Source organism: Pan paniscus, chromosome 1 (assembly GCF_029289425.2).
Source record: "Pan paniscus chromosome 1, NHGRI_mPanPan1-v2.0_pri, whole genome shotgun sequence".
Lineage (NCBI taxonomy): Eukaryota > Metazoa > Chordata > Mammalia > Primates > Hominidae > Pan > Pan paniscus.
Window position 1 is genome coordinate 154,117,703 of NC_073249.2, and position 14,509 is coordinate 154,132,211.

At 34.9% G+C, this 14,509-nt stretch overlaps 1 long non-coding RNA gene across 2 annotated transcripts in view; it reads right to left on the reverse strand.

The window, feature by feature from the left end:
* Nucleotides 1-6,334: 6,334 nt before the first annotated feature.
* LOC134731091 (uncharacterized) overlaps nucleotides 6,335-14,509 on the reverse strand; it is a 480,758-nt gene continuing 472,583 nt past the window's right edge. For both annotated transcript variants that reach the window (XR_010113162.1, XR_010113161.1), the window contains one exon: nucleotides 6,335-6,434. This is a non-coding gene — a long non-coding RNA (uncharacterized LOC134731091). The remainder of the gene's footprint in view (nucleotides 6,435-14,509) is intronic.

Sequence of the window (14,509 nt, forward strand, 5' to 3'; positions counted from 1 at the left end):
AATGGCCATTATTAAAAAGCCAGCAAACAATAGGCATGGGTGTGGATGTGGAGTAAAAGGAACGCTTGTTCACTACTGGTAGGAATGTGAATTAGTACTACCCCTATGGAAAACAGTATGGAGATTCCTTAAAGAACTAAAAGTAAATCTACCATTCGATCTAGCAATCCCACTACTGGGTATCTACCCAAAATAAAGTAAGTTGTTATATCAGTAAGACACTGGTGCACGTATGGTTATAGCGGCACAATTCACAACTGCAACAATGTGGAACCAACTTATGTGCCCATCAACTAAAGTTGATTAAAAAAATGTAATATATATATACACACACACACCATGGACTATGACTCACCCATTAAAAAGAATGAAATGATGTCTTTTGCAGAAACTTGGATGGAGCTGGAGACCATTATTCTAAGTCAAGTGACACAGGAGTGGTAAACCAAAAACCATATGTTCTCACTTATAAGTGGGAACTAAGTTATGTATACGCAAAGGCATACAGAGTGATATAATGGACATTAAAGACTCAGAATAGGGAGGGTGGCAGGGAGGCTCAGGGTAAAAAATTACACATTAGGTATAATGTACACTACTTGGGTGACATGTGCACTAAAATCTCAAAATTCAACACTATATAATTCATCCATGTCAAAAAATCCACTTGTACCCCCAAAGCTATTGAAATAAAAAATGTAAACAAAAAAGAAATGTGGGGTCAGAGCTGCCACAGAGAGTGCCCACCAGGCAATGCCTAGTAGATCACTATTGGGACTCACAGAACTGCACAGCCACCAGTGTGCCGTTGCAGACTGGGAGAACTGAAGTGTGGGTTGAGCTGAGTAAAGCCATGTATCAGGCTGCCCAAAGCCTTGGGAACACAACTTTCACCTCCATGTATCTGAGAGGTGGCACACAGAGCGAAAGATTGTTCTTTAGTTTTTCAACTTAATTTGTGCTCCTTGTTGGGTTTTGAACTTACTTGGGATCAGTTGCCCCTTTCTTCTAGCCTCCTTCCCTCTTTTGAAATGGAAATGTCTATCCTATGCCTGCCCCATCATTGTATTTTGTAAAGTACTTAACTTGTTTTGATTTCACAGGTTCATAGCTGAAGAAAATTTGCCTCAGGATTAATCATGCCTTAAGCACACCCATATCTGATTTAGATGAAACTCTGGACTTTGGGCTTTTGAGTTGGTGGTGGATCCAGTTAAGACTGGGGTTGTTGGGATGGATTAATGTATTTTGCACATGAAAGGAGATGAATTTTGGGGGCCAAGGGTGGAATGCTATGGTTTGAATGTGTCCCCCAAACTTTATGTGTTGGAAACTTAATCTCTAAATTAATATGTTGACTGGAATTTCAGTCTTTGAGAGGTAATTAGAATTAGATAAAGTCATTAGGATGGGACACTCATGATGTGACTTGGGGCTTTATAAAAAGAAGAAGAGACCTAAGGTGACAAACACACTTTTTCTTCTTAATATGTGATACCCTTTTGCCATGCTATGGTGCAGTAAGAAGACTTTCACCAGGTGCTGGTGCCATGTTCTTGGACTTCCCAGTCTCCCAAACCATAAGCCAAGTAAGTTTATTTATAAGTTATCCAGTCTGTGGTATTCTTTTATAGTAACAGAAAACAGACTAAGGCACAATACTACAGCATGTAGTGTGCATGACTGTGGCAGCAACTCTAATGGCATACCCAGATGCGAAGTGCTGAAACCTTACTACCCTTGGCAAAATTTCTAAACTAGTTTCCATTGTCAGAGCTTCTACATGAGTTAAAGACAGTCAATAACTTCCTTCCTCACCCACAAATCTAAGGATGCACATATTGTACCATAGTCTCCCACAGTCCATTTGCTGGCATTTTTCAATAATTTTACCATGACACTTGACTTTGAAGAAGTGGACTTTTTTATCAGTGAATGTATATTTTTGGTTAGGGTTCACAAGAAACATGTTGGATAGACTTTGGAGAAGAATCTTTTCACAAACCACTGATAAGACTCAGAATAAAATAAAGCCTGGTCAGCATTTTGCTACAAGTCAGTTCCCTGTTCAAGCACCCAGAGCCTCACCTCTAAAATAAGATGTGAAAATTATGCCCCTGCATTTGCATATGGCTGTACAACTGGGTATCCACATAATAGGATCTTCAATTCAAATACCTTTTCCATGATTTTTATCCAGCACCCTTGATTGAGCTCTTATGATATTAAATCTTTCTATCCTGATATCTAAAATTTTCTGAAGCATGTTTTCAGATGATATTCTTATAGTGTATATGTACTATCAATTCCTGCTGAGAAACAATTAAAATTTTGTGTAATATAGTTTTCAAGATTATTTCATTTTTGTAATAAATTTATGAGGTAGGTCATGCCAGTACTATTATTACTAAATGAAAGGTGAGCAGCGGCACAAACACAAAAAAGTATTCTAGCTATAAAATAAAATAATTTCATGAAAACAATGGGGATAGAACATTGTTTTATAATGCTCCTTATAATGCTGGTGATTGGAAACTGATCTAACACTTGTAAACCAACTGTTTTGCATTTCTTTGTATAACAGGACTTAAGAGGAAAAAAATAATAAGTTAAAATTTCTCAACATATATAAAAATGAACAGTGTTTTCATAGGTTTTTCTCTTTAATTACATTTCCTCTGGGCATACATGCGTAATTTTTCAGTAGACATTAGGGATTTTAAAATGGTTTGTAGCCCACATCCTTGAGGGAGAAAACACAAAACGAAACTTATTCTCCAAGCTAGGTGTAATTTGCTAGCATTGCATATTCAGGTTACTTATGGTGGAATGATGTGGCATATTATTTGCCTCTTATACTCTGTTTTCTGAATACTTACTTACTAAGCAATAACACACTAATTGAAGTCCATTTTAAACGCATGTACAGTGTAAAGTATTTAAATAAGAGACTGAATTTATAAAAGGCAAGATACCCTAGTGTAGAATAAGTGGCACTATTCTGAAGTGAAATTTTTATTTTTTATTTTTATTTATTTATTTTTTTTGAGACGCAGTCTTGCTCTGTCGCCCAGGCTGGAGTGCAGTGGTGCGATCTCGCCTCACTACAAGCTCCGCCTCCCGGGTTCACGCCATTCTCCTGCCTCAGCCTCCCGAGTAGCTGGGACCCGAGTAGCTGGGACCACAGGCACCCGCCACCACACCCGGCAAATTATTTTTTATTTTTTATTTTTTATTTTTAGTAGAGACGGAGTTTCGCCGTGTTAGCCAGGATGGTCTCTATCTCCTGATCTCGTGATCCGCCCGTCTCGGCCTCCCAAAGTGCTGGGATTACAGGCGTGAACCACCGCACCCGGCCTTGAAGTCAAATTTTTAATAAAGAAATTACTCAAATATATATTTTACTTATGCGATGTGTTTCTAATAAGATATTTTAGGAGAATTTAGAAAGCTTTAAATAGGAAGATGACTAGATTTTCATTCTATGTAACTCAGTGGTAATCTGACCCAATACTCTTCATTTTCAGCCTGCAACATCCGACAGCTTCAGTTACTGTGAGTAATTGTAACCAAGGCAACATGACAGGGAATAATCAATGACTGGAACTTATCTTCAAAATATGAAGAACATTCCCAATAATAAATATTGGAATAATAACAATACCTCATACCTCTCTCTACCTTCAACGCTCTTGAAACATCTCCACAAATTAATAATAGTGATTTTGCATACAGGAGGATATGATTGACATGCATATAATATTAAAAAGAGAATTAATTATAGTAAAATTGACATATTATTAAATTTATATCAAAAGCTTTCCTAAATCTCTACAAATATATAACAGCAGATATTCTCCCTCTTTCTATCTCTTTCATGCCCATCTAAGTTGAAAGTTGTGTGAAGGTATTCCATATAAATAAGATATTCGAGAGGAAGTAGATTTAGCAGTCAGATTATCTTGGCTACAAATCATATACTAGCCTTTTGACCTTGGGCGTTCATGACATTCATTAATCTTTTTCGCTCTCAGTTTCTTTTAATAGGAAAGTAAGGTTGATGTTAAAAACATCAACATATTAATGTAGTTGTTGAGAAAATTATATGAAAGTGTGTAAGTAAAGTGTGTATCTTAGTACCTTCCAACCAAAGAATAAACATTCAATAGATTAGTTTGTAGGCCCATTAACACATAAATGTATCATATATGGGGCATTCTTCTAGATTCTGTGATATAGCAGCCCCTGATGCAAAAGGAAGTTAATTTTGAATGCGGCCTCTCCTGATGGGAGAGGGTGGGAGCCCAGAGTTAACAACTGACTTGTCTCACCAACTCAGAGTGAGCAATTATAGCCACTAATTTTTTACTTTGTTTTTATTCTATATTTTTTATTTTCAATTTGATGCATAGGGCTTTGTTATTTCTCTCTGTGTGTGTGTGTGTGCATGTGTGTGTGTGTGTGTGTGTAAAACAGAACCCAGATTAATTCTTGCTTTTTTGTTTTCAAATCTATCACTACCCTCATATTTGATGAATGTTGCTTTCCTTAGATGAGTTGGGTTTTGATTTTTCTTTACTTTAATTGAATTTTTTAAATATTTAGTTAACTGTTGGTTCACGTGCAGTTGTAGGAAATAATACAGAGAGATATTCCATGCCCTTTACCCAGTTTTCTTCTAGTGGTAACATCTTTCAAATTTGTAGGACAATATCACAACCAGGATATTGATGTTGATACAGTCAAGGTACGTTTCCTCCCCACAAGGAAGCTTCACTGTGTTCTTACATAGCTGCCTCTACTCCCCGACAACTTCATAACCCTAAACCCCTGACAACCACTAATCTTCCATTTTGTAATTTTGTCAATTCAAGAATATTACATAAATGGAACCATACAGTATATAACCTTTGGAGATTGGCTTTGTTGTTGTTGTTGTTGTTGTTGTTGTTGTTTTAACTCAAGATACTACCCTGGAAATTCATTCAGGTTGTTGTGTTTATAAGTTTATTCTTTTTTTAATCACCAAGTAGTATTTCTTGACATGGGTGTACCATGATTTGTTTAGACACACACTTGGTGAAGGACATCTGGGTTGTTGCCAGATTTTGGCTATCATGATTAAAACAGCTATATAAACATTTGTGCACAGGTTTTCATGTGAGAATAAGTTTGCATACCTCTAGGTAAATATCCGGGAGTGCAATTGCTGGGTTGTATGCTAGTTGTATGTTTAGTTCTGAAGAAACTGCTGAACTGTTTTTTGAAAGTGGTTGTACCATTTTACATTCATATCAGCAATGTATGAGTGATCCAGTTTTTCTACTTCCTTGCCCAGCATTTGGTGTCATCAGTGTTTTTCATTTTAGCTGTTCTTATAGGTGTACAGCAGTATTTTACTGCGGTTTTAATTTGCATTTTCCTAAAGAGTAGCAGTGTTGAACGTCTTTTTCTGCCTTTTTTAAATTTGAAGGATGAGTTACTATTTTTTGCTTAATAATAAAGCTATTGATGTTCTACATTTTCTATGATTTTATAGAATGACTTTATTTTTACATTTTTCTAAATATACTATAATAGTAATTTTCATTCTTTCCTTGATCTTATAGTTTGTTTTTGTTGTTGCTTTGTTTACCAGAACTATTAACACTCATTTTTTTAAGAACAATTTTCTTTATAGTCATATTATCAAACAGGAATTGAAAAATGTCACGTTATGCTATTATAAAACTTTGTTAAAAAATTGCATACACACCCAAAATCTGTCAAAACTTGATGCATTCTAAGTTAGCTCATATTTTCCATTTTTTTCTTTTTTTATTATACTTTAAGTAACAATCTTTTTTTTAGAACTACTCCTTCTCATGCAGTTTATTCTTATCTGAACTTGACTAAATTAAGTGATACCTAGAGAGTTGGTAAAGCATTATTTCTGGATGTGTTTGTGAGGATGTTTCAGCAGAAGATTGGTGTGTGAGTTGGTGGACTGAATGGACAAGTTCCACTCTTAATATAGGAAGGCATGGAGAGAACAAAAAGTCAGGAGAAAGGCAAATTTGTTTTAGCTGATCCTGAAACTTTCAGGCTTGATCAGCCATGCTGCTGGGTTCCAGGTTCTTCTGCTTGCTGACAGCCTATCAGGGGCCTTCTCAGCCTCCATAACCATGTAAGCCAATTCACCTAATAAGTCCCATCTCATCTATCTATCTATCTATCTATCTATCTATCTATCTATCTATCATCTATAATTTATCCTTTATGTTGGTTCTGTCTCTCTGGAGAACTCTGACAAACACAAACGCAAAAAGAGAAAACTGCATATAGGATGACAACCCAAGGAAATGTCTTATTTATTTGGATAGTTAATACAGAGTACAATCTACAACCAAAATCGTCCCACTGTTCTTTGACTTGATAAGGTAGATGAGACATACCTAGAAGAAATAACAAAGGAAAACATCAGAGAAAAGAAATTTTTTTCAGGATCATTCAAATAATTTTTTATGTTATGCTAAAAACATTTTAATGTTAACTACTACGCCATGGGGTAAGGGTGGAGGGACTTGGGGCATTAACTTTTCATTCTGGAATTTTTTGTTTTTTAATATTGGAGTTCACTGGTTGGTTTTAAACTATATCTTGGGTGACAAAATATATAAGTATTTTGCCTATTTAATTGACTTCTTTGCATATAAATCAAAATATTTACTTTGAATGCACAGTTGACTCCTGAGCAACGCAAGGGTTAAGAGTGCCAACCCACTTGCAGTAAGAAGTCCACTTATAACTTTTTGCTTTCAAAAAATGTAGCTACTAATAGCCTACTATTAACCAGAAACCTTACTGATAACATGTATGACTGATTAAAGACTATTTAGTATGTCATATATATTATACCCTGTATACTTACAATAAAGTAAGCTAGAGAAATGAAAATATTATTAAGAAAATCATAAGGGAGGGAAAATACATATACATCCTCATGATCTTAACATGAGTAAACTGAAGAGGAGGAGGAAGTGGAGGGATTGTTCTTGCTGCCTCAGGGGTGACAAAGGTGGAAAAGATGGAGAGAGTGAAAGGAGAGGCAGACAAATTTGGTGTAATTTTCCTCTGAAATATGTCTGAATTATCCTTAATTCCATCATTTGCTTTACTTTCAGTGCCCACATCATAAAAGAGTCCACATTATAGTAAAAAAAAAATCAAGAGTAATTTTGGGTTATCAGAATCCTTCTGGCAAATTATCTAATATCAATCTGTTTTCCAGCATTACTTCTTCTACAGCTCTTTCTTCATCATCTGACACTGGTTCAGAAGGACTCATCTCCACTAAATCATCTTTTGTTAATTGCTCTGCTGTGGTATCTGTTAGGTCTTGAATTTTTCCAAGATCCATATCTCAAAATGCTTCACTTGTCCCCCTTTTTGCCATATTCACCATCTCTTTCATGATTTTCCTTATTGGCTTTGTCACAAATCTTGTGAAGTTATGCACAGCTTCTGGAAACAATTTTCTCTGGCAGGAATTTATTATTTGGAGCTTAATGCCTTTCACAGCATTTTTTGTAACATCAATGACATCCATGGTGTAATTCCGCCAAACTTTCATGGTACTCTCTCCATTGGGGTTCTCTTCCATAACATTGACAATTCTTTCAATTAAGGTCATGTGTAATAACCTTTAAAGGTCTTTATGATCAGGTCTCAAGACCCTGATCCAGAGGCCAACTTAGAGACATTGTGTTTTGGGGCAAGTAGACCACTTTGAAATCATGAGGTTCTGGGTTTACCAGGGTCATTGTCCAATAACAAAAGGACTTTAAAAGCCGGTTCCTTACTAGCAAGCTTCTTCTTGACTTCAGGGACAAAGCATCATTTGAATCAACCCAGAAAAATAATTTTTGTTGTCCAGATCTCCCATTGTACAACTAAAAAACCGGCAGCTGGTGTTTGTCTTTTCCCTACAAAGCTCCAAGTTTTGCAGCTTTATAGATAAGACCAATCCTGATTATAAACCCAATTTCATTTGCACAAAACAGTAGAGTTAGCCTATCTCTTCCTGCCTAAAATTCTGGTGCTTGCTTCTATTTCTTACTAATAAATATCCTTCACAGCATATTTTTCCAGAATAGGGCACATTTGTCTTCATTAAAAACCTTTTTATACAGATTTTCTTTCTCCTTAATGATTTTCTTTATGGTATGTGAGAAATTGTTTTCATACTTTTGGCCTGCAGAAGCCTCTTCTGTATTCTTAAAATTTTTTAACCTAACCTCTTTCTAAAATGATCAAACCATCCTTTACTGCCATTAAATTCTCCAGCACTAGATCTTTCATCTTTGTTTTGCTTTCAGTTGTCATATGATTTTGCTTTTTCTCAAATCTATTAGAATTGTTAGGTATGACTTTCTTATAGCAATTTTGCACTCATGTGAAAGCTGTATTTTCCACTATGAAATGAAAGGCATTTTGCAAAAAGTGCAAGGTTATCATGCCTGCTGGCATAAGCTACAATGATGATTTCACAAATTTTCTTTTTTTAAAATAAATGGTCTTTAGGCTTGGTATGTTTTAACCTGAAATGGTGAAAAACCTCAGCTGCAGACCTCACTCTGTGGTACATATCAAGGAATTGAATCTTTTCTTGTAATGTCATGATTTTTCTCTGTTTCTTGGGGGTACATCCAGCATCACAAGTGGCACTTCATATGGGTCTCATCCTGTTATTGGCAATTTACCATATTGCACTAAACACAATAAAAAATATGTGAGAAACTTGAGGGATCACTTTTACTGTGATATGCATTTTACTAAAGAGAGGAACTATGAACATGAAGAGAATTACCTTCACAAAATGTTTTAACCAGATTCAACACTTGAACTCACCACAATAGCTATAGAAGGTGGCTACAAATTTAGTATAATAGCATAGCATGTATTAAAGCTACTTTTATGCAGTTATGATTTCACAGTGCATCTTTACATCTCTTTGGACTGAAATAACACCATGTATGGTCTGTAAGTGTTTGTGTGCATAAGTTTTTATAAATTTTAACTATAATAGATTTATGTATATTTAATCATGGTAAATAATGTTACAGACTAGTATATAAACATTTTATGCATTCAGCACATAACTATTTTTTTTTCAATATTTCTAGGCTACACAGTTCATCTGAAAATTTTTTTAAATTGTTACAAATCTCCAAAACAAGTTTCCAATATATTTACTGAAAAAAAAAAAATCCACACATAAGTGGATCCATGTAGCCCAAACCTGTGTTGTTCAAGGGTCAAATGTACTGTGGTGTTTGAGGTCATCTTAAGTTCCCTTGCTCTATCTTAAAAGTACACAGATCATTTGAACAACAAAATCAGGGATTTGAAGAGAAGTTACTTTTTCTTACTTGTATATTCTTGTGTTGTGACACATAAGCAATCATGAGGTTGAAGCAGGTGGGAGTGGTTAGAAAAAATAGCTTTACATAGTTGTTAATGTAATCATAACAAGAAATGGTGCTTAGATGACAATGCTGCTTAATACCAAGATTCTATATTTGCATTTTGACTTTAAAAATATCTGTAGAGACTGAGCACAGCAGCTCACGCCTGTAACCCCAGCACTTTGGGAGGCCGAGGCAGGTGGATCACGAGGTCAAGAGATCGAGACCATCCTGGCCAACATGGTGAAATCCAGTCTCTACTAAAAATCCAAAAAAAAATAGCTGGGTGTGGTGGCATGCACCTGTAGTCCCAGCTACTCAGGAGGCTGAGGCCGGAGAATCACTTGAACCCGGGAGACAGAGGTTGCAGTGAACCGAGATTGCGCCACTGCATTACAGCTGGGGGGCAGAGCAAGACACCGTCAAAAAAAAAAAAAATCTATAGAATAGCTTCCTTCCTATGTGTGTTTGTGCACAAACACCCATGCACACATGCACATATGTTATACATGAGTATTAGTATTGGCATTAGTAATAGAGTTCCATCTAGTGTTTACAGATATTCTAAATCATACGTAAATTAGTGTTTTCTTATTTAATTAAAAAATCATTTCAGGATAAACGTTATTAATTAAACATATTTACTTACCCATTCAGCCCTATTAAAACAGAAAAGTGAAACATTTTAAAGGATTATCAAATCATGATAAAAATCTTGCGATTGCTATTATAAAATAGAATAGGTTTATAAATGCTCAGGTAATTATAACTAATATGTACAATTAATGCATAATTAATATTATAAAACTATGATTTTATTAACAGGAGAAACTAAATTATTTGCTTATTATTTAGTGTTCAGAAATCTCTACATTTTTGCAGTGTTGCTCAACTTCAATTTGTCTATGAAATTCTCAAAGTTTCCACTGAAGTTAATTACAATGGCATTCAAAATGCTAAACACAAAATGCCTACAAGCTATGAAGTGTTATATAATTTTAAAACCAGGTTACTCACACAATATACAATTAGTTTTACTAACCCTTTTGGTTTTGAGAGATCTTATTGTGCAGCAATAAAGTTTTGGTGGTAAAAATGAGTCCCAGTGTAATGGATCATAATAATAAATGTGTTCAGCTAAAATATTGAAAACCCTAAGCAATAGAACTGCATTCTGCTCATGTGTTAACAGTTCTCTAAATATCTGGAAAATATGATTTCCTTTTCATGCCAATTTCTATATAAATTTTGTTGATTCCCTCATTCAATACTGTTCATTAGCCCCCCAGAACTGTTCCAAATTCTCCATATATGTACAATGGGAGAAACTGTTAATAATTTCCCTATATCCATTATTCTTATTTTCTTTTTAAGGAGTGAAATATATCACCGCTTTCCCTGCTCCCGCCGCCATTAAAATTGTGTTTGGCATCTGACCACCAAGATACAGATATTTCCTAGACTGTTTTGCAGCTAGGTACTTAGGTAAGTACTGCCCTGAGATTGAATTTAAACCCACGCATGTAAGCATAAATATTGTGTCCAAATTGTGTACAACTTCTTGGTCATCCCTTTAAAACTAAACCTGTTTTCCCAGCACTGCCTCTTTTTCCATTCTGCAGATAGTAATGAAGATAGGGGCCACCATTCCCTGTGAAAATCAAGTGGGAAAGTCCTGAGTCCTTTAATGACTTTACAGAGGACAGAATAAACTCCTATCATATTCATGCAATTGTGCCTATGGGTCTCCTGTCTTGTTGTTAGAATGGATTTATTTGAACACTAACCAATATTGATAAGTATAAAAGAAAAATAAAATATAGTCTTTGGCCTAAAGGATACTCTAATCTGATGAACCAGCCAAAAAAATGGGCAACTGTATATAATGCAGAATCTCTATCATGACAGATGTCTGCAGAAAAGATGTGGTCACCGAAGAAATTCTGCCTTGAGAAATTAAATAAGCTTCAGATAAGTAGTGGCATTTAAATTGATCTTGAAATAGTGGTTTAAGATCATTACATGAAGAAACAGAATAACAGGTAGAAAAGATTCTACAGATAAAAAGAACACCATCAACAAAGGCATGGGGGAAGGAGTGCAGAGTAAATGAGGCATTTGGTGGATAGAAAGAAAATGATGGGTCAGCGAAGGGAGTAAGTGGCTGATAAGATCCTGGAAAAAGAACTATGATAGGTTGGATTATCTTGTGAATAGAGCTTTAATGTCATAAAGAGAATTTGTACTTTACCTGACAGAAAATGAACTTTTAGCAAACAGGTGAAATGAACATGCAATCTATGAAATCATCTAGGGTTGATATATTCTACATGGTATCAGCCATGGTCAAAGGGAGTGCTTCTTGATTTTTTATTATATGTGATTTTCCTTTATCATGAGAAATATTCTGTGGTGTGGAAAGAGCTTCCTTCTTTCAAAATAAAATGTAAGCAGCCACTCAGCTATGAAGGGACAACACAAAGAGATAACAGACACCCTTCTTCTCTCTTATAATAGATGTAATTAATCTACCATTTACATTTTAAATAGTAGGAAATATGGACAGTAATTGGAGAACTTTTGAGCTAATATTTCTCCTGCATTCATCCCCAGCAGTCAGTGCAGCTGAAATATTTGAAAAATCAAACGCAGCATTGCCTTTCATAATTTCAGGGTCACCAGCAATTGATATTTTGAATATATTTGCATATGATTTGCTTCATCTGTATAAACAGCAACAACAACAACAAAAAACACAAGATAGAAGCAACTGGTAAAATAATCCTAAAAAGTACCAATCACTATGTAGTTTCAGCCACACAAAAGACATACTGTGTTATAATGTTGAGGAAATTGTTGCTATATCATTTTCTCCACTGAACTACCTAAATGTTAAAAGAGGACTGTTTCTACTACTTTCTCTTTTTTTCACGTTTTTCACATCATAATCATGTACTACCATTAAATGTCAACTGAGATAGCATCCTGAGTCCTAGGTTTTGTGGGTTAGTTAGGCTCCTCCAAATTTGAAAACTGAGTCTGCAGCCAGAGGGAATTTAATAATATATGGAATTAATGATTGTCAATCAATGAGAAACTGAAATAAATCAGGGAATAAGCTCGATGGTATAATACAAGTTAGTCAAATCAATGAGTTTTCATAGTTGGAAATTTAATTGACTATTAAGCCAACTTTTTCAAAACTGTCACAGTATCAAAGATAATATCAAGCACAGCAAAGCTGTACATGAAGGACAGACTGCAATCTCAGACACAGTAATTGGCAAATAGTGCAAGGCAGCTGTCTATGCATTCTTGATATGTTTCTGCTTCTTTGTGGTATAACTTTACAATTGTTGAAAGAACTAACAGCCCTATAGGTCACAGAGTTTTTGAAAGTAGGTCTCCATCTCCTCAGACAAAGCTTCTGAAAATATAGAGATACTTTTGGGAGTAGATATGAATATTTTGCCTAAGATTTAACATTCTAAAAGCACTCAGATATTTTTGTTCTCACTTAGAAACAATTTAATGTTACAGATGCAAGCTTTATTTAAGCAGAGAATTACAAAAGGTCCAACATTTTTTCTCATTCTCTAGAGGATATTTCTAGTGCATAATTTAGAAATGGATATATTATTCATATTTGGGATATAAATTCAGAAACATGATTTCAAAAATTTTTTGGATTAAGGGAAATTAGTCTGTTAGAAATAACAGATACTAATAAAAACATTTGTTAAACATGAATAAAGTCAATTAGCTATCCTGAATGGGATCCTCATAGAGAATAATTTCATTTCATTTCAAGAAGCAAGATCAACACTTTTGGCTCAATATGAACATAGTTGTATCCATATGTCTACCACTTCCCAATTTTCCAATTTTATACTAAGACTGAGTAAATATTTACAATAATACAACTCATATGCTGTTTTGTGAGGAAAAAGTATAATATAATATTTACATAATAATGTCAGAATAATCACATTTCTAAGGTTACCAAATGTTGGACTTTTTACACAAAGGCAAGATACCCAATATTCAAATTACATTCAAGTATAGTATTTCCTGTAACAGATAATCAACATCCCTCTCTCATCCCAAAACTCTTGAAGAGTTTGAATGTCCAGTCATGGGGGAAAGCTCTACAAAGTCAGCATAGCCGGTTTCTATGTGGAGATATAAGGGGAACTGGCCCCATTTCATTGCATAAATATGGGAATTCTCATGGGTAAATTGATTTATTTATGGCTGCATAAGCTGATTCGGTCTGTTAAAGGTGTCTGTTACCAAGATTGTGTGGTTAACTACACGAATAGAAATAAAGATGGAGAAAAACACGATGCAATTTTTTAAAGGAAGCAGAAAGGATATTAAAATGTTTAACATACATACTTGTTATGCACTTAAAGAAATAGAAACTCTAATTGGAAGGCTACAGGAGACATATGGGAATTTTACAGGATTGCATTAAAGACCCCAGCACAAGGATAGAATAGAATATAGGACTATGCAGTGGGAAAATTAGCAGCAGCCTTATCCAAAACTGGATTCTAAATACAATAATATATACCCTGTTGATGTTCTATTAATAATGACAATAACCTTTGCATTAGATTTTACTCTCCAGGAAGCATTTTCCTTCAACTTATTCAAGTAACAGAAAAAGCCTACATGTATTATAATTATTTCCATTGGTAATTGGTAGAGGATGAAACTGACTTCCAGAACTTCTAATTTAATTGAATAAAGTTGCTTGATGTATTAGTTTTCTACTGTTGCATAACAAATTACCACAGACTTATTGGCATAAGACAACATCTATTTATTAACTCTAAGTTGTGTAGGTCAGAGCCTGGCATGATATGGGTGGATAACCTGCTTCTGATATCAAGGTATTTGCTGGTATGTGTCTTAACTGTAAGGATCTGATGGAGAATCCACTTCTAAGCTTATTTAAATTGTTGACAGAATTCAGTTCTTTGCAGTTGTCGCCTGAGGTCTTTGTTTTCTTGCTAGCTGTCAGCTGAGGGCAGCTCTCAACTCCTAGAGCTGCTACA